The sequence below is a fragment of the Pimephales promelas genome, chromosome 20, assembly GCF_988280905.1.
Source record: "Pimephales promelas chromosome 20, fPimPro1.hap1.1, whole genome shotgun sequence".
Lineage (NCBI taxonomy): Eukaryota > Metazoa > Chordata > Actinopteri > Cypriniformes > Leuciscidae > Pimephales > Pimephales promelas.
In genome coordinates, this window is record NC_142788.1 from 23875351 (window position 1) to 23894808 (window position 19458).

General features: G+C 36.6%; 1 non-coding gene across 1 annotated transcript; it reads right to left on the reverse strand.

The window, feature by feature from the left end:
• Positions 1-14813: 14813 nt before the first annotated feature.
• Positions 14814-14920, reverse strand: LOC120463834 (U6 spliceosomal RNA). The gene has a single exon (XR_005618568.2). It is a non-coding gene; the product is annotated as a U6 spliceosomal RNA (small nuclear RNA).
• Between the last annotated feature and the right edge of the window lie 4538 nt (positions 14921-19458).

Genomic DNA, 19458 nt, shown 5'->3' on the forward strand with positions numbered 1-19458 from the left:
TCATCATGCAAACACAGCTGGCCAAATAATTTAGTGAAATCTCAGTGGTCATTTACTTGATTAGTGTGGATGAACACCTTGCGTATATGACTCATAGCTCTAAACCTACATCAAAGATATCTGAATCGCAGACGGAACAAAATAGAAAAATATTTTCTTCTTTTTTAGAGACGACAGAATGATAAAATGCCATATACGTAGAGGCAATTTCACAAATTACAGATAAGGAGAAAATGCATTTCCAATCTTGACTGTGAGAGCTGTCTGATTCACAATAGACTGGATCCTTTTATTCGTGAGACAACCTGAGAAAGAAAGAAAGAAAAAAAAACGCCTTTCATCCTGGACAAAAGAGGTATTCATTTTATGCATATCACTGATCTTACTGTCTGCTCGGCCCAATCAAACCCAAAATACCTCGCAAAGAGCAAGAAGCCACCAAAGAATAAACTGCTGTCGGAAAATAAGATTATTACATGCGTTTCATGGCTCACTCTCTTCATTTTTCATAGTAAGACTGGTTGCATTAGCAGTGAAAGGAGTCTCATATAATCTGTCTGATTTAATCAGTCGCTCTGTGAAATATGAAAATGTACAAAAGATGAGCTATTTCAAATATCCGTACGTCACAGATATAAGTTCCTGATGTGACAACTGCTCCACATTATATAAGAATGAGTATGTCACTGGACAACATATAAGGCTGGATTATTCCTGTTATTATTTTTGGACACATTCTGGATCAACTTTACCCATCGAAATGCATGCAGATTGGATTGTACCTTTAATAAATCAATATCTGTATGCATATATTTAGTAATCAAAGCGCAGAGCAGCAGAGGGGATCTATTATTTATAGAGTAGTTTATTCATCATCAACACACTGGCCAACTGTCAGGCACACAGTGTACAACCCAAGCTAAAGAAATGTTTTTCTTCCAGCAAGTATGCAAGATAAGACGTTAAAACTCATAATTGTGAAACGTCTGTTTCACTCTCTTGTGCCTTTGTAGTTTTACTTTGTAGCTCACTAGTCTCAAGTTGCTAGTCAAAGGATACAAATCTGAAGTTCAAAACTATACGGAACATCAGAAGAGAGAAAATGTAAATAGGGAACTGTGGTGTGAATGTGTCTAAATGGAAAGTAATTTTGTAATTCATTAAGAGAACATTTTATTGCTCAGTTTTCAGTTGTTTCATGTACTATAGTGTCAAATCTTTTGGATAAAATACTCTTATGCTCACCACAGCTGATCAAAAAGTAACAGTAAAAAACTGTAATATTGTGAAATATTATTTAAAAAAAAAAGTTTTTTTTAATGTATTTTTCTATTTTAATAATTTTTTTAAGGTAATCAGCCATTACTCTAGTCTTCTGTGTCCCATGATCCTTCAGAAATCAGTCATTATCATCATCAATTTTGTAGAGATAAATCTGGAGATAAATACTGTTGAGTCATCCTCTGCCGCATCCGTGAGTGTGAAGTGTAATTTGAGTTGTGTTTTGTGGAAAAGACAAGATTGCTGTTGGAGCATTAGTACCTCAGTCCAAAAAACCACAGGCACCACGATACCAACAACATCATCTGCCCTCTTCTCTCCAGCTCCTTTTCAAAGTTACACTCTCTCACACAAACACGCACACATTAAAGAGAGAGAGAGAGAGCCTTATAAAATAAACATGACTCTCTGCTCATCTCTCTCTATGCTACAGGGAAGGCAAGATATCTTTGGGGACAAGTTTCTCTCTCTCTCTCTTTTCTTTTTTCTCTCTCAGAATAGCTTCTTTCCCCTCACGTGCTGATAAAGCTTCAGAGCCAAACAGAATAAGTTACACGTGAGAGCGTGAAATCTCACATTTTACCAAACCTGAGATGTATGCATAGCTTGAAATCAGGCCAGACAGACGGGGGTGTATTAAATCAGATAGATCGACGCAATTATGAATACAAAAGAGAGAGATGTACAATTTTGCTTCAGTTTCCCCTTTAAAAAGTTTATAAGGTAGTGGTACATTTGCCAATATACGACTCAGACCGAGAGGAATAGAGATGGAGAGATGGCAAACAAGGGAAGGTTGACAGGTGAAGTGGGAGGAGGAGTAGCTATGACTGATGCATTGCTACAGCTTGTGTAGTGTGTGTGTGTGTAGGATAAGCGAGTGACATTCAAGGCCACTGACAGGAGGTGAATAAGAAATGTAATCTCCAAACCATAATATGCACTTTTTTTATAGAAGACAATTGCAAAATGTGGTTTAGAGCAACTATGGAGATAAAAAAAAAACGATTCCTCCATCATCTTTAGCTGAACAGTCAGTATGTGTGTCAGATTTTCAAAAATGATGAGTCATAAGGATTCTGAATCTCCCAGGATTCTGTTCCAATGTGACAAGAGTGGGAGTGAAAAAAGCAGAGACATCATGATGCTTCGAAAGGGGCATCCGTGAAAACAGTGTGTGTTTGTGTCTGTGAATTAGCGGTGTATATCGGAGAACCGACTTACAAATATTATGCTCATGATCTTTAAAGGAGTAGTTTCCTTTTGAAAAAACTTTTGCTGATAATTTACTCACCCCCATGTCATCCAAGATGTCCATGTCTTTCTTTCTTCGGTCGAAAAGAAATTAAGGTTTTTTGATGAAAACATTCCAGGATTTTTCTCCATATAATGCACTTTAATGGGAACCAAACGGTTCAAGGTCCAAAAGACAGTTTCAGTGCAAACTGCAAACTGTTCAAAGGGCTTTAAACGATTCCAGACGATGAATAAGGGTCTTATCTAGCGAAACGATTGCTCATTTGATAAATAAATAACAAAGTTTAAGTTTTATAAGCTCAAATGGTCGACTTGCTCTGTTCTGTGACGCAAGTTTGTGACTCTCCTGTTCGAACTCGTTCACCAAAATGAATGAATCTTTTTACGAGTCATTTGGTTCATTCAACGAACAAAACGAATCAATTGACTGGGAAAAAGATTTGTTCATTTTGATGAACGAGTTCGAAAAGGAGAGTCACAAACGTGCGTCACAGAACAGAGCAAGTCGACCATTTGAGCTTATAAAACTTTTTTGTTATTTTTTTTTTTAAATGAGCGATCGTTTCGCTTGATAAGACCCTTTTTCGCCGTCTGGAATCGTTTAAAACCCTCTGGAATGTTTTCATCAAAAACCTTAATTTCTTTTCGACTGACGAAAAAAGACGTGGATCTTGGATGACATGGGGGTGAGTAAATTATCAGCAAACGTTTTTTCAAAAGGGAACTAGTCCTATATAACTACTGCTATATACACTACCGATTGTGTCAGTGATTTAAAATTAAGAAAGAAAGAAATGCTTATATTCACCAAGGACACATTAAATTGACCAACAAGTAACAGACATGTTCAAAGGATGTTCAAAAGGGACCATCAAAATAAAGTGTTACCAAAAATCATACCTACCCAAACAGTAGTGCATTAAAAATTGGATTGTCCAAATGAAACGATTCACTAGAATGAATTAAATGCGTTTGATTATTGCCTCACCTCATGCACTTAAAAACTGTGTGTTTGGTCTTGCTACACAGCACATCTTTGGAAAAAGTCGTAAGTTCTAGAAAAGTTTGTTTGCACATGCCACTTGGTTTGATAAATTTTTCTCCAAGGCATTTTTAAGCTTGTCTAAATATTTCTTGTGAAAACTGTATACATAACTTGCCTTAGTATTACATGCAAGACTAGAGGCTCCTTCCAAACATACATTTACAGCCTCATTCCATTTACACTCATTAAAACCCATTTTAAATGGGGCAAATGACAGCATATGTGTGCAACATCTGTTTTGTCTCAGTGAGCAGTGGGAGGATTGTATATGTGCGTTCACATTCTCTGCACGTGGAGAGAATGATTGAGGGACAGATTGATTATGCCCTGACTGACACAACAACAGACTGGCACGGCATCAGTGTGCTAGTGTGTTTGAATGCATTACATGCTTAAGACCGTGAAAGTGACCGTGTCAAATATGACATGAGGTTAAGTTATAGACATATGCTCTCACAGACACTCTCTCTCTCTCACACACACACACCCAGCACTCAGGGCATGTGTGTATCATCTGTGTCCCTAAACTGCTCAGCATTTCTGAAAAGGTCAAAGAGATGGGTGAGATAAGACAGAAAGAAGGAAGGAAAGAATATATTGAGGAGAATCCGATTATTTTGGTATCTATATTAAGCTCTTGTCACAGTTTAGCTCTATGTCTTTTGGTAAATACAGAACAATGCATTTAAAATGTTCTATAGTTGCACAACTGTCTTGTTACCAATCTCAACGGTTAACACAGTCATTATTCAAACTTAACTTATATTTAAAGGTTTAGCCAATATAAAGATGATTTTAAAAAGAAAATAATTTATAAATTTATATATATATATATTTACAAATATTAAATTTTAATTTATAATTTGTAGAATTATATTTTACATTTATAGATTTATTTTTTATATTTATATATATATATATATATATATATATATATATATATATATTTACATTTATATACTGTATATTTTAAATAATTATTCTATTTTCAATATTAAAGAAAAAACATACATAAATAAGCTTGATATATTATCTGATGAAAACATTTTCACAATTAACTACCGTACCTTTAGGGATAGGTTTTGCATAACGCCAGTTGAATCAACAGGAGGGAATAGTTACCTGGTTTCCATTCACTTTTATTGTATGGAAAAAAACGTAACATTTTTGGGTGACCTATCCCTTTAATATCTAACCCAATTTGACTTCTCATACATTTATGCTGTTGAATTTTAATTGGAAAACAAGACAAAATGATTTTCAATGCGATATTGATAGTAGGCGACTATGTATGCAGTGAATGTGCAACTCTTGTAAACTAGATAGCGGCAGTTGACTGGAAGAGGACCGGAGCTGGACACAAGCACGTTTCATCCCTCATTTGTGAAACTGCCTCCACTTACTTACAGCTAATGACAAGGAGCCTCTCACAACCCAGACAAGACCATGCAAAGAGAATATTTAACCATGATTGAAAGGAAAAGAGAAGGAAAGAGCGAGAGAGAGAAAGAGAGAGAGATGAGTCAGAGAGATGAAAACAATAAATTTGAGACAGAAAAGAAAGGAAGGCTTGTGTTAAAGTGAATTGGATATGAGCAGCGAGATCCCAAAGGACTTGGCCTGGATTCTCACTGTTGGAAAAAAAAAAGAGAAACACACCTCACTCTCACAGCTGATTGGTCCAAAGTCACCCCCAATTCAGCCGTTTCAAAGGCGGCTTTATCCGAAATGCTATCCTGCTCAATAAGAAGAAAAGCTAATGAGAACGTTAATGATTAAGAAGCGAACATCTTCTCAACAACTTGCTCGCTTCCACACACAGGCACACAGGCATGCACGACAAACCTGTCAGATCTGTAGATTTTGCAGACAGCCTGAAGTGGCATCTTAACCTAGTTTCACTTCACTGCTGCAGTTCTATGGCATCAGGTTAAGAATGGAGAGGATATCACACATGCATACGCATTACACACACACACACACACACACACACACACACACACACCCTTCATTGTTTCCTGAAGCCTTAGTGGTCAATTTATTGTCCAGTGAGTGGAATGCCATTGTAACATGTTACATAACTCAAGAAATTCTTCCTGGCATTAGAACCCGGCACTGATAACATTCAACTGCCCTTCAAAATGACCTTCAACAAACACACACACTCAGACATTTACTCTTTTCTGATCTAACTTCCTTCTAGCTTGAGTTTGGTCTGATTGTGTGTGTTTGAATTTGTGTGAATGTGCTAATGCATGCACAGGTTTAATACTCTATGCATTGTTCCATTTAAGTAATTCTGAAGAAATGCAGTGAAGCACACACAAGTAAAAATGCTAATACAGGTACACAATAAAAATATATACGCAAAGTTAAAATATGATGTTCCTCTCAAAAATAATTGATTCACTTTCTCACCAAAGAGTTTCATTTCAAGCCAGAAGCTCTAGAAGAGTGAAAAGTTGGATTTGGTAAAGTCTAAATATCTAATAACATTTTGTTTGCAGAAACATCTTACCAACATCATGTGTCAATAATAGAACTGAAACTCTAGTCATTTCTTAAGTCATTTCTTTAGTAATATATTAATTTCAAAGTTTGAGGTCGGTTTTTTATGTTTTAATGAACGAAGTCTCTTATGCTGCTTGTATTTGATCAATACAGTAAAAACAGAAATATTGTGAAATATTACTATTTAAAAAAAAGATTTTTATTTGATTAAAATGTAATATATTGGTGTGATTTCAAAGCACATTTTAAAGCAGCCATTACTTTAGTCTTCAGCTGAAACAGTTGTTCAGCTTGATATTTTTGTGGAAAAAAAATGTAGGATTCTTTGATTAATATAAATAGAAATCATTTGTAACAATGTAAAAGACTTTACCGTCACTTGCAATACATTTTAAGCATCCTCTCTGAATAAAAGTAGCCTATTCATTTCCTTTAAAAAAATCTTACTTTTTAAAAACTTTCTTTTTACAGTGTGTGCAAAACATTGTATACATACTTCATAAAAATCCTCTTCTTTTATCACTCACTCCATCAGAAAGGGATGTCAGCTGATGAAGAGGTCCAGCAGGATGACTCATGAATTTCCTTCATCGTTAGTGAAGATCCGGTGCAGTTGACTCCTTGATCCCATCCGGACTTCCAGCTTTAGGCTGCAGAACTTCATCAGGGCAGGATTTAGTCGGCTTTACAGGCCTGAGGTCCCTCTGGTATTGCCCTCACCATATAGGACATATTCTGCAGTGAGAAAAAAAGGGAGAAAACAACACCCTGACCCTCTCAAATGTGGTTTGAGTGATAAATCACAAGACACATTGGACCCCATTTAAATCTGCATCACATGAAATCCACTTCTAATCAGATTACCCGAACCAGATACTGTAAATAATCCCTTTTGGCTCACTATAACGGCTAAAATAAAAGCAGTTAGTGACGTTGGGAGTGTTGTCAGCCAAGTTTTTTTCAGGGGTTTGGGGGGATGGGAAGTGCATCGTGGGTTTTCCAAGATGGCACGGCTTTGAGCTTGTGAGTTGTTTGTTTTCAGTGAGTGACTGAAGTGTGTTAAAGGCTTGAATGGTTATTCATGTGCTAATGAAGATGTGAGTCAAATTTCTCTCATCCACACACAAACACATAATTAGAAGTAAAGGTTTGTATGAATGAACGTTAATTAGTTAATTTCATTCTTTTGTTCCAGCTAAAAATGAAACATTTCTAATTCAGTGTAGCACTGTGTGTGTGTGTGTGTGTGTGTGTGTCAGCAGATCAGTATTTAGACTGTGTGCACACCAAGTTCATTTGTATGCGCGCTGTATGTTCTTACCTCTTGCATAAGCACTCTTCAGCTCATCCTGCACGCTGATTGGCTGCAACTTGACATCACAACTAGAAGTCTCATCTGACCACGGAAAGATACAGGCCACACATGGAAACAATGGTATCCAAGCAACAATATTCCAGCAACAGCATCCACCTCTCGTGGGACAGTAAAACAGTCAACTTTTCTAAAGTGGAGAACAACATTGAAGTACATTCAACAATTATTAAAGGAATAGTTCAGGAAAAAATGAAATTTACGTCATAATTTACTCAACCTCGTGCTGTTACAAAGCCATACATTGTTAGTTCAGCTGTGGAAAACATAAAAGAGAATTTTTTAAAGATTTTTTTCAATAAAATGAGCATGAGCTGTCAAATACATCATCAACATCAAGTTATACGGACCACATCTGTAAAACTTGACAGCATGTTCACAATGAATTTTTGTTTGGAATGAAATAATGGAATAATGAAAAAAACTTCTTTTTTTTTTTTGGCTGAACTGTCCCTTTAACTATAGCTGAGCTCGCTGCCATCTCTTTGGATGTTTGATAAAGAGAAATAATATGACATTTTTATTGACCATCATTCAGTCCAAAAAGCATATGATCTATAAAAATGGCCCATTGTAATCTACTTTCTAAATTCTTAGCCCAGGTTTTCAACAACAACTGTATGTATGTGTGTTTCGTGAATCTAATGACTTTTCTAGTTCTTAAACCTTCTTTTCTTTTTCTGGTTCTCTGTTTTTCTTTTCCTACAGCCTTCTGATATTTTAATCTGTAGAATACCATCTGTATAAACAAAATCGTAAAATAAACAAAAATGATGGTAAGACATTTCAATTCTGATATCACATCAAGTGCCAGACATTCAGGACTTAAAGATGATCCTAAAAACAGAAGAATTAGCGCTGTGAATCATTGCTGGCAAAGATCCTCACATAACCTGCGTTTGGGGGAGGGGGGGGGGGGGGCTGTGCTTGTTAAGGAGGCTGAAGAGACGGTAAGTCAGCCGGTTCCCTCTGCCCTGAGGCCTGTGAGGCAGGAGGAGACAGGCTGTCCTCTTTATCTCTCGGCCTAGCTTATGTAAGACTGACAATCAGCATCTCCTTTATCTGATGCTAGTAGAATGTGGCATATGTATGAGTATCTCAATTCAATCTTGGAGATTCTGCTCTAATTAATCTTTTCAAAATTAAGCTTTGTGCTATTCTTTTACTTAGTTTTCCCTTCTAATTACCCTTGAAATGTCTGATTCTAGCATCACTTTTATGCACTCTAGTATTGCCCATGATTTTTGTTGCATTTAGTCTGCATTGACCACTAGTATCTGTAAAACATCTTAAAATATATATCTAAATTACGCCATATGCTCTCATTGGAAAATGCGAACAATTAGTTCATGCGTTCATGACATCAAGGCTAGATTGTTGTAACGCTCTACTGGGTGGTTGCCCTGCACGCTTAATAAACAAACTACAGCTAGTCCAAAACGCAGCCGCTCGAGTTCTTACCAGAACCAGGAAGTATGACCATATTAGCCCGGTTCTGTCAACACAGCATTGGCTGCCAATTAAACATCGTATACATTTTAAAATATTGCTGATTACTTACAAAGCACTAAATGGTTTAGCTCCGCAGTACTCGAGCGAGCTCTTAACACATTACAGTCTTTATTGCGATCTCAAAACTCCGGCTAGTTGATAATACCTAGAATATCGAAATCGAGTGCTGGTGGTAGATCCTTTTCCTATTTAGCACCAAAACTCTGGAACAATCTTCCTAACATTGTCCGTGAAGCAGACACAATCTGTCAGTTCTAGACAAATCTAGACTAAAAACACATCTCTTTGGCCTAGCATACACATAACACACTATAGACTTCCTTAATTCAAAATTAGGCTGCATAGTTTAGATCAGCCGGAACCAGGAACAAGTCCTGTAAATCTTGATGTGCTTGGTACATCAAAAGAAGGATGGCGTCTACGCTAATATTGGTCTCTTTGTTTATCCCGAGGGACCCTCTATGGTGGACCTGCGCCTGGACCCATCCCGACTCATACTTAATGCTGCGGCCTCATCGACACGACAGCCATCGGCACTGATCCTCAACATCTCGTCTTCAAACCGGCGGGATTACTTCGACTTCCAAACAGATGGAAGTGGACCGATTTTCTTAATGTTTCGATCCAATTTGTTTTGTAATGCTACCCGAATCACACTGTTCCTTGAACACCACAGAACTCTTAGACCACTAGAAAGCAAACCTCTCTCACAACCATATTACACAACAGCAAGGTCACTGCCTCTCTCTGGTCAAAATATTTGTGTGTCAACATTGATGTAGAAAGCGTTGGACATGATGAAACATTTCATCTTACATTGTAATGATACGTTTATTGTCCCTGTGTATTTGCTTTATAGGGTTACAGGTCTTATTTGTATATATATTTTGCCATGCTTCTGTGTAAAAAGTCTGTTTTAACTGTGGGGAGATTTTGCGGACAAGTGGTATTTTGGCTGTCTCAATGAGGGTTTGTAGGTCACTATTATATTCTCTGTAAAACTGCACTGGAGACATGTTTAATGTGAAAAGCTCTAAATTAAATGTAGTTTTCTCTCAAAAAATTAAGATACATTTTCTTCTGTTAAAATGTAACATGAATGCCAAAAAAATGTCAGAACACAATTTCCAATTGTGTTGCATATTTCACTTCATAGTCATACTCCTGAAACATGAAGTAACTTTACACCCTGACAATTAGTCTTATTCCCACGTTAAGAGAGCAGTTACAAAACTCTTGCATGGTTTCCTGTTCAGAAAGATCTACACAATGCACTGCACTTCCCTTTGTATTTCATTGTGAATGTGAAATCACCAGTTTGCACAGTGACACTGTGTGCGTTTATCAAACTAGATCATCATTTCTCCATTCTGTACATTCCTTTCTGACTGAACTTTCCAAAAAGATCATGTGATGTTAAGTGTTTGTTTTGTAAGTGTGCAAAGCATGATGGTGCGATTGTGGACCACATGCTTTAGCCTTCTACACAACTTTAGTTCAAACTACTAGGAAGGAAGAGAGGAAAATCTGCATGAACTGTATGAAAACTGACCATAAAGTCTCTACAAACAGTTATTGGACATGTTCAACAACATTAATGCCTAGGAAAAAAATATTTTGTGACAATATTGGGGCATGTAAACACAAAATACTTAAAAGTGTAAAAATTTTAAATCAGTGATTTGGCCTAATTTTACTGAATTGACTAATCAGTTAAATCGGTAAAGCTCAAATTACAACACACTGCACCCCAACCTGACATTAAAAATGCCCTATCCTAAGTACACAGTTTCATTGGTCAAAATATATATAATTATGTAGTTGACAGTTATCTTAATGTATGCCAGTGTGGTTTTATTGTGTCCACAATGTTTGTTGTCTCTGATGCTTCACTGCATTTTTCTTGACTTCATTAAAGCATAAAAACTAGCAAGAACTTTCATAATTAGTCATTTTTATTTATGCCAACAGAATTGGATATTTCCTTATTAGAAAAGGATTGAGGAAGAACAGTGAGATCATTGTTCTTGTCCTCTCCTGATTTCAATCATCAAAGCCATAAAGACACACACACACACACACACACACACAGTCAGCAGTCAGTGTGTCTCCCCTCTTGGCCATCCCAGGCCTTCACTGGCTTTAAAATAGCTCTCCTCTATGGACAGGAAGAGGGGTGTGTGTGGACAGGAAGTAGCTGAGAAGCGCTGGAGACGGCCGTCTGCACAGCACAGCTCAGGGTCAAGAGTCACACACAACTCTACTCACAATGCACAGCTTTGCAGGAAAGAGACATACTTCTCTTTTCCACTAAATGTAGCACTTTTTTTTTCATTACAAATCAGCAGATTTTTTTTACTAGTTTAACATCATAACGTTATAATTTTATATGACAACATTTATTTGGTAAATTTTTGGTTTTGTTTATTTGCATATTTTATTTTCAATCCCCTCACAAGTGTATACACACACACAATGTGTATGTAAATGGCAAACACAAAAGCTCAAATGCAGACTTCATCAAGCAGAATGTATCCAAATCAAAAAAAATGCATCTCTCTTTCTTGTCTTTTTCATTTTCAGATTGTTATTATTTATTGACGCAAAGAGAGATTGACAGTACAATGTACTATCCTGGTATCTTTTTATAGGGAATATGCTGGGAATTATCCCGGAAAACAGTCTCTGGCAGCTCAATGTCTGTTAGCAAATTTATGAGAGCTGTGATGACCCTATAAATGCAAGGTCAGGCTTCTATGTTCGAGTCAAAGACCTTCTAAGTGGTGGGGCGAATTTTACTAAGAAATGTCCTGAAAGGTCATGAAAACCTCAAAATCAAAAAAGATAAATATATTTTGCATAAAGACAATGAAGTCTATTTTAGGACCATTAAGCTTTTTGTATGTTGGCATTATAGTCAAGACAATTAAAAACACTTACCCCTACAATTCTCATTACATTAAAGTTGAAAAAAATATATCGAGGCACAATCAATTATTCATTTTATCTCTTATCTCATTTAGTACAACAAATGATATAATAATCCATACTGACTAAAACAAATTATGTATTTATTCTATTTAGTTTTTTTGTGTTTATTGATTATTTTCATAAAGAAAAGAAGATATATTTAATGTAAAAATGCAAAAAATTCTTAAATTAGGCATTGTTTGGCATACAAAATCTAATTTCATATTTTAACATTTTTCTTTTGAAGTTGGGGATAAATATGTTTTTCCAACCGGGTAATAATGAACCTCATTAGCAAATAAAGCAACCGGCAGAATCTTGTTTTCTTCTAACCAACAACACATCTGTCTCTGCCTATCATATGTGATTGGTTCCCTATATTTCTAACCTCTAATAACCTTGAAAACACCTGACAAACACGTGCTTGCCTGTACAATTTGTGTAGTGTTGAGTATGTGCATTTGCTCACGTGATAACGTAAAATCCAAACTCAGAAACCAAAACAACATCTGAATGGAGATGATATCTCTGTGAGGTCCAGTGACGCACAGCATTCACAAAACACCCAAGCACTGAAAATCAACACAAGCACAAAGACTGAATTAATCATTAGTAGAGGATCAATGAAGAATTTTGGAAGTAGATTGTATAAACTAAGATATGGGGACTGAGAAGGTTAGTTTCAAAACAAAGGTAAAAATTCCTGTGTCATGCTTATATGGCTTGCTAGAGACCAGGAAACATTAAAGCACATAGACCATGCATATAAAGAATAAAACCATCACAGGCTTGCAAAGCAAACATCAGATGGGTGTCGTTGGGCAGCATTTGAGAGCTTTAAAGAGCTTGTGCCAGTCTAAATTGACGTTTGCTCTGAGATGCCCACTCATGCTCATGGGTCAGCTGACTAGGTTGGAACAGAGTGCCTTTTGTTCACTGGTATCTTTTGTTCACTAGAACCACCTCCGTTTACAGAGGAAACTAATGACAAAAGGCTATGACCAGTGTTGGTGATGGGTACACTCTGTACTCTCGGTAGTTTCCGGAGTAAGTGTTCCGGGGGCAAACTTTTATTCGTTCTTCACTGTAAAATGAGATTGGTTTGCTTTATTTAAAAGCGCGCAAAAAGATTGAAAAGTTAACATAGGCCTACTTAATTGGCTTGGAAACTCGGAACTCGGACAATTGTACACGGAAAATCATTTAAATTAATTCTAGAGAGAACTTGACAAGTAAAGCATAATTGCAATGCATTTGAAGTACATAGAATAGCACTTTACTGTATATGTGTAATTTGCCTGAAAACAGTGGTGTCTTTTGTAATTGCTACTGAATTTTAAGGTGTTCTTTAAACTGTGTAGTATCTTATTTAAATTTAAATGTTAGTTTTATTATGTGTTGTTTTGTGATGACCTGACGGGGGACTGCAGATGGAAAGTAGCCCTGGGGCTAATTCTGGCATATTTACATTACTGAAATGTTTATCAATATGCATTGTCCCTTTTAGATAAATGAATAAATAAAACTTAACAGGCGGACTGGACTTAACACACATGTGTTATAAAATATTGTTTACTCTAACCTCGTAATTAGCTCGTAATTATTTATTATAGGGAACTTATGACAGTGTCAGTTTCAGTCACTACCTCCCCGTAATATATTTTTAATGACGTTTACAGGCCATGTCAGACAAGCTCGGTCGCTTTGGCGAAAGTTATGGTATTATTTACCTGTCAAGCAAAAGCAAAGTTCGGCATCTGTTTCCACCCATTTGGTCTCTTTATATTATCATTTTTTTCTTTTCTTTCCTGTCTTTCTACTCCATTACGGACGTTTCACCGTGTAGGCCGTTACGGTTTATGACGGAGAAAAAACTCACGCGCTCAGCTACCGGCTGACCATATATGGACCTCCTGCTTTGAAGCGCAATATGATTGACAGGCGGAAAATACGGAGCCCCGTACATGACATGCTCGGGGAAAAAAAAGTTATAGTTCAAACGACTTATTTAAACCAAAACGTATACAACATAAAGGTAGAATGTTATGGTTTACAGTGTGGTGTAAGATTCAGCTCACTACTTTTGATTATTTCTAAGAAATTTTGCTATTTTCTAGGTCGGAATGCATTGTGTAAACTCTTCCTTTTTTCATCATGCTATAAGAATAGAAAAAAAAAATGTTGTATACTATGGCAGTCTAATCGCCTATCCTATGATGTTTTAGCAAAATAATTTGAAGTAAGCTATTTTCTCTCCCTTGTCTGTGGGGTTTCAGCTTTTTAAAAAAAAAAAAAAAAAATCTTCCCTGCAGTGTCTACGTCATATTCTTTTACCTGCTGTCATTGTGTGTGCTGAAGGGACAATGTGGGCTGAATCCAAGGAAACGCTGCTTTCTCTACATGCTTTGTTTAGGTCAGGAAGTCAGCGGTTGCATGCTCATTGAATAATACAGATACACAGACATATGGACTCACACACACTCTTGATACACTCCCCGAGTGCCTGACAGAGACGCCTGTCTGAGGCGGAAGGAGTATAATAGACTGAAAGAGACAGTAACACAACATATAAACACGCACAGGGAAAATTCAGTTGTGATGTCTTCAGCATCAAGACATCTTATGAACACACCTAAACACACCCTTCCAGCAATGGAGTCAAGATGTCTGCCTCTCTCAGGGGTCCTTTATCAGACACGTCTGCAAACCGAAAATGCTTTCAATCAATCAGTCAGATCAAAAGAAGAGCAGAAAAAAGTTTTTTTACAAGCAAAATCCGACATCAACTGCATGTACAGACATCCTGGAGATTGAACTTTTAACCTTTGTGTTGTTGGCAGCCCAAATCACAAACACATCTAGCTGCAAAACATCTGATATCTCCAAGGATTTGTGTGTCATCCTGTCCCTGGGCCATACTAATCTTCTCTGTGCAGATTAAATATTGGTACATGTGATGCAAAAGCAAGCACAATGCTTCTGAGACATTTTTTAGAAATGTCATCCAGAACAAAAATGTCTAAACATGTATTTCAAATCTGTGGCTATTACTCCGAAAAGAAAAGCCGTAAGAAAAAATAATCAAGAAATATTATACATGAGATCTTTTTAATATCTCAAATGGTAAGCAAAATATAAAATTCAATATAACTCAAACATTTGTCATCTAATTTAAAGCCAAATGGTCCGAGTTATGCAATCCACAATATTCTTTATGATTGTCTACAATTATCTTATTCATTTTTTGTATAATGAAATGAAACAGGCCTAACTAGAACTCTTATATAATAAAACTTCACTGATTAAAAAAAAGAAAGGATCCGCCATTTAGCACTTTTCCCCACTGGGAATGTGATCTCCACTGATTATTTAACATTTGGACTTGGTTCAGTGTGCTTACACAATTGAATCTTTTTATTTCTAGCCACCAATTTTCTTATCAAGATCATCTGTATACAAACCAGTGAAAATAAGTAATCATTTAAAAAAGGGTTTCCAAACTGGTGAAAGGAGACTATAACTGATCATCAATTGTTGTATTGGAGAGGCAGAAAAATGTATTGAGAAGAACACATGTAACGATTTAAAATTGGGAAGGTGAAATGTAATAATATAAGAATGCGCCAATAGAAAACCCATAAACCCATATTGATTGACCATTATTCTGAATATTGGGGAAACAGGCTGCCCTCCGTTGTGAAATGTAAATAAAAGCAATGACGCACTATCCAGTATCGCAGTATCCAGGACAAGGTCAGCCAGTCACCTTTGTGTTTGCAGTGAGTGGGTTTGTGTCTGTGTGTGAAGGGAATGTTAAGGGAGGTGTGTCTCTGTCCACCAATTCAGTTCTAGCCGTCTGCCTGTATTTCTGCATGAGCATTTATTAGCGAGACCTAGAAAATGATGTATTTATTCCATAGCTCATCATCCCATTCTGTGAATATTCTTTGAAGCATCACAAACTCTAGCCGCAATAACTTCCTCTATAAACAATGGGAATTAAGCTCAAGCCGTTATCATTTCATCATAATGGCCTGTATTGTTTACACATCCAGGACAAATATCCATTCATCACAAGTGAGTAAGTGAGTTTGGAAGCAGAGCGCTGTGCTGATTCACTATGACGCAGAACCGTGATGGATGGATTTAGATGTCATTTCATACTGTTTGCGAGTGTCTTCATGTCACATGACTAAATCTTTGCTCTTAAATTGCGTGGGACAATTCAGTTTCAGTTCTGGCTGAAACATTTGATGGCAGATCGCAATCAAAGTATGATATCAATTATAATTCTAACCATTCATGCCTAACGTGGATCATGTCATCATGGGATGATGGGAACTGTCATCTGAATCTCATTACATATTTTACACTAAACTGATTGAGTAGGCCTTGAGAAAGAAAAAACCTTAATATCTTTTTTTTTTTAAATATATAAAAGGTTTTTCCTAGACATGAGTGAGATTAAATGGTGAACAAAATGAACATATTTTTCAAAAGTCTGTTGAAACTTCAACATTTGTCATTAATTCAAAGCCAAATGATCTGAGCTAAAACATACAAATTAATTTGAAAGGTTTACACTCTTATTGTATGTCAACAATTATCTTTTTTCAATTCATCACAGAAAACATCACAGGATAACAGATGCAATCAAACTATATGACGAAATTGACCACTATTGTGATTATATAAAGACTATTCTAAAAAAAAAAAAAAATCAGTATAAGCTCAAAGTGGTTTAATTAAACCACAATGGTGAAGATCTCAAATATTTCTCAACTATAATGGAGAGTTTACATGGACATTTGTTAAATCTGCTATTCAAATTTGTCTCCTGAGAAAAAGGCCCTAATCTCGCATGCGTCTTCTTCTGGACATATCCAAAAACATCTCAAAATGTGCTCAAAATCAACGCGTTCTCACCCCAACGTGTCACCTTTTGCCCATGCTTCATTATTCGACGCATTAGGCGCCAGTTACATGACGCGATCCTACGGCGTCATCAGACTGACGCTAAAGGAAAAGCGTCAGTTAGGATGACGCGGGTAGATTTATGTCTGGGGTAGGGGTAGGGTTACACGCGATCCTAGGGCATCATCTACTGACACTGAAGGGTCAGATATTGAAGCATGGTCAAAATGCTTCCCAAGGCATCAGTTAGATGATGCCTTGGAATATCTGAGAAGTCAAAATTTCAATTCAACATTAAACTCCCAATATTAAACTCCCAATTTCAGTTTATAATTATTTCATTACATTATTTTTTATTCTCTCAATGTACCACTAATTACGTCTTATTTTTTAGGAGAAATACCCGAGACAGCATTAAGCATAATCGCGAACTCCTTTAAGTCTCCTAAACTGAACCTTTGAGCATAAAAAAATCCTCTGTTATGAGGGCAAATAAAACACTTATTTTGGTATTTCTGTTAGCTTTATTTAAACCCTCTTAATCCTTGCGTCCTCACATTCAGTGTATCTCTCATCTTAGAATTCAAATCATAACAGAAGAACGCTTAGCGTGATTGCATCATCATCATGTGTCTATGTGTGTATTGTCCTTTCTGTTGCTGTGTGTGTGTGTTGTTGTTTCCATGGAGTGAGACCATCTGGTTCAATGGTGAAACACTAGTCAGCAGAAAGTGATCCAAGACTCAACATCATTTGATCATGTGACAAGACCTGTGGTCATGCCGAGGAGGACTGGGAAATACAGCCCCATAAGACTGATAAATGAAGGAGGACGCCAGAACTAAGAGGTCGACCTCTTATAACACAATGTGTCCTGATGCAGCACTATGAAAAAACGCAATTTTAAAGCTCATGTTTGCCCAGGCTAAATCCACATATGTTCACAAACAAATGTTGAAATATTCAATTATTAATGTTTGACTGGTTTGACCCAAATCTGTCTCTTTTTTTTTGGCATGTAATTTGTGTCACAAGGCAGACAATTACATAAGTCCCGAGTCATGTGTAGGCCAGCATGGAATCAGCACACTTTATTCACAATTTCTATGCTAATTATATCGGCGGCATAGATTTAATTTATGGTAAAACATGGTAAATGAATCTGTGCACTTCATCATTTGCATGATCAAACTATAGACAAAATAACAAGCTTGGCCAGGGACACATTTAGAATTGTATGAATTGAAATGTGCAGCTTTTTGTGGATATTATATTTGATTGTGCTAAAGTGGAACTATTGAGATACGAGTTTCATAACAGCTTTCAGAAATCTGGACAGTAAGTGCATATCTACAGTATATCCATCAATATATGGAAACTAATGTTAGACAGGCTTCAAAGTCACCATAACTTCATACCTGAAGACTTAAGTGCTTTAAAGATAAATGTATAGTGACTACAATACTGTATGAAAGCCTGTTTCCACCTCAGAGTAAAAATACTTGTAAGATAATTATTTTAAAAATAAAAGAAACAAAAGTCAAAAATTATGGGAAGAAGCTAATTCTGAGATACAAAGTCACAATTTTGAGATGCAGTTGTGATATGAAGACATTGTGAGAAATAATCACAAATTAGCAGCGTCTTTCTCTCTCGCACCGCTCTCCACACCCTCGGTTGGCAAGAAGGGTGGACTGGGTGGGTTGTACAGACACAAACACACACATACACAGATTCCATCGTTTTTTCTTTTGCAGGAAGTTTTATAAGCTACGTGATCTTCCGCCATTTTCTTCCTGGGTCACGCACACAAGAGACAAATTAATGAATGGGGAGAGAGAGAGGAGAGGGGGGAGTTTATTTAACCTGATTACACTTGTGATATTTCTCACAACTCTGCAATATTCTTTGAAGCATTAGATGCCCTCCACCCACCGAGGGCCTCAACGGAAAATTGCCCTGATATGACCTGCTGTTCTGTTCACACAACACTTTTACACGCACTTTTATCTTGATATTTAATGGGAACATGCCACAGGTGTCTGTTTTACAGACTATAAAATTCTAACACTATCAAAAAAATTCTGGTAACACTTTAGTTTAGGGTCCAATTCTCAGTATTAAGATGCTTATTAGCTGTTTATTAGTACTTGTAAAGCACATTAATTCCTTATTTTACATTCCTAATCCTATACCTAAACATAACAACTACCTTCATTTTTAATAAGCAGTAATTAGGAGTTAACTAGGCAAGCGGTAGTTAAAGTGTGACCAGATCTTCCGATTTAGCTCTTGACTTGTGTTTAGTTATTTGTTCAGATAAAGCTACATTTTTATGACAACTTTGAAAAAATAAGTATGGCCAGGTTGGAAACAAATATACAGAATACAGTTTCTACAATATAAAAACAATTACAATGTCCGCATCATTATAGGTGCACCGGTGTGTGTGCGTGTCTACAATGGGTGGTACAGGGCATTGCCTGTGGTCAAGTCAAAATAAAGCTCTGCCCTTTGAGCACGGATGCTATGCGAGCGTGCAGAGACGTGACTGAACACATTCACAAGTTTCCCTCAGTTTTTTCACTCAAACGTG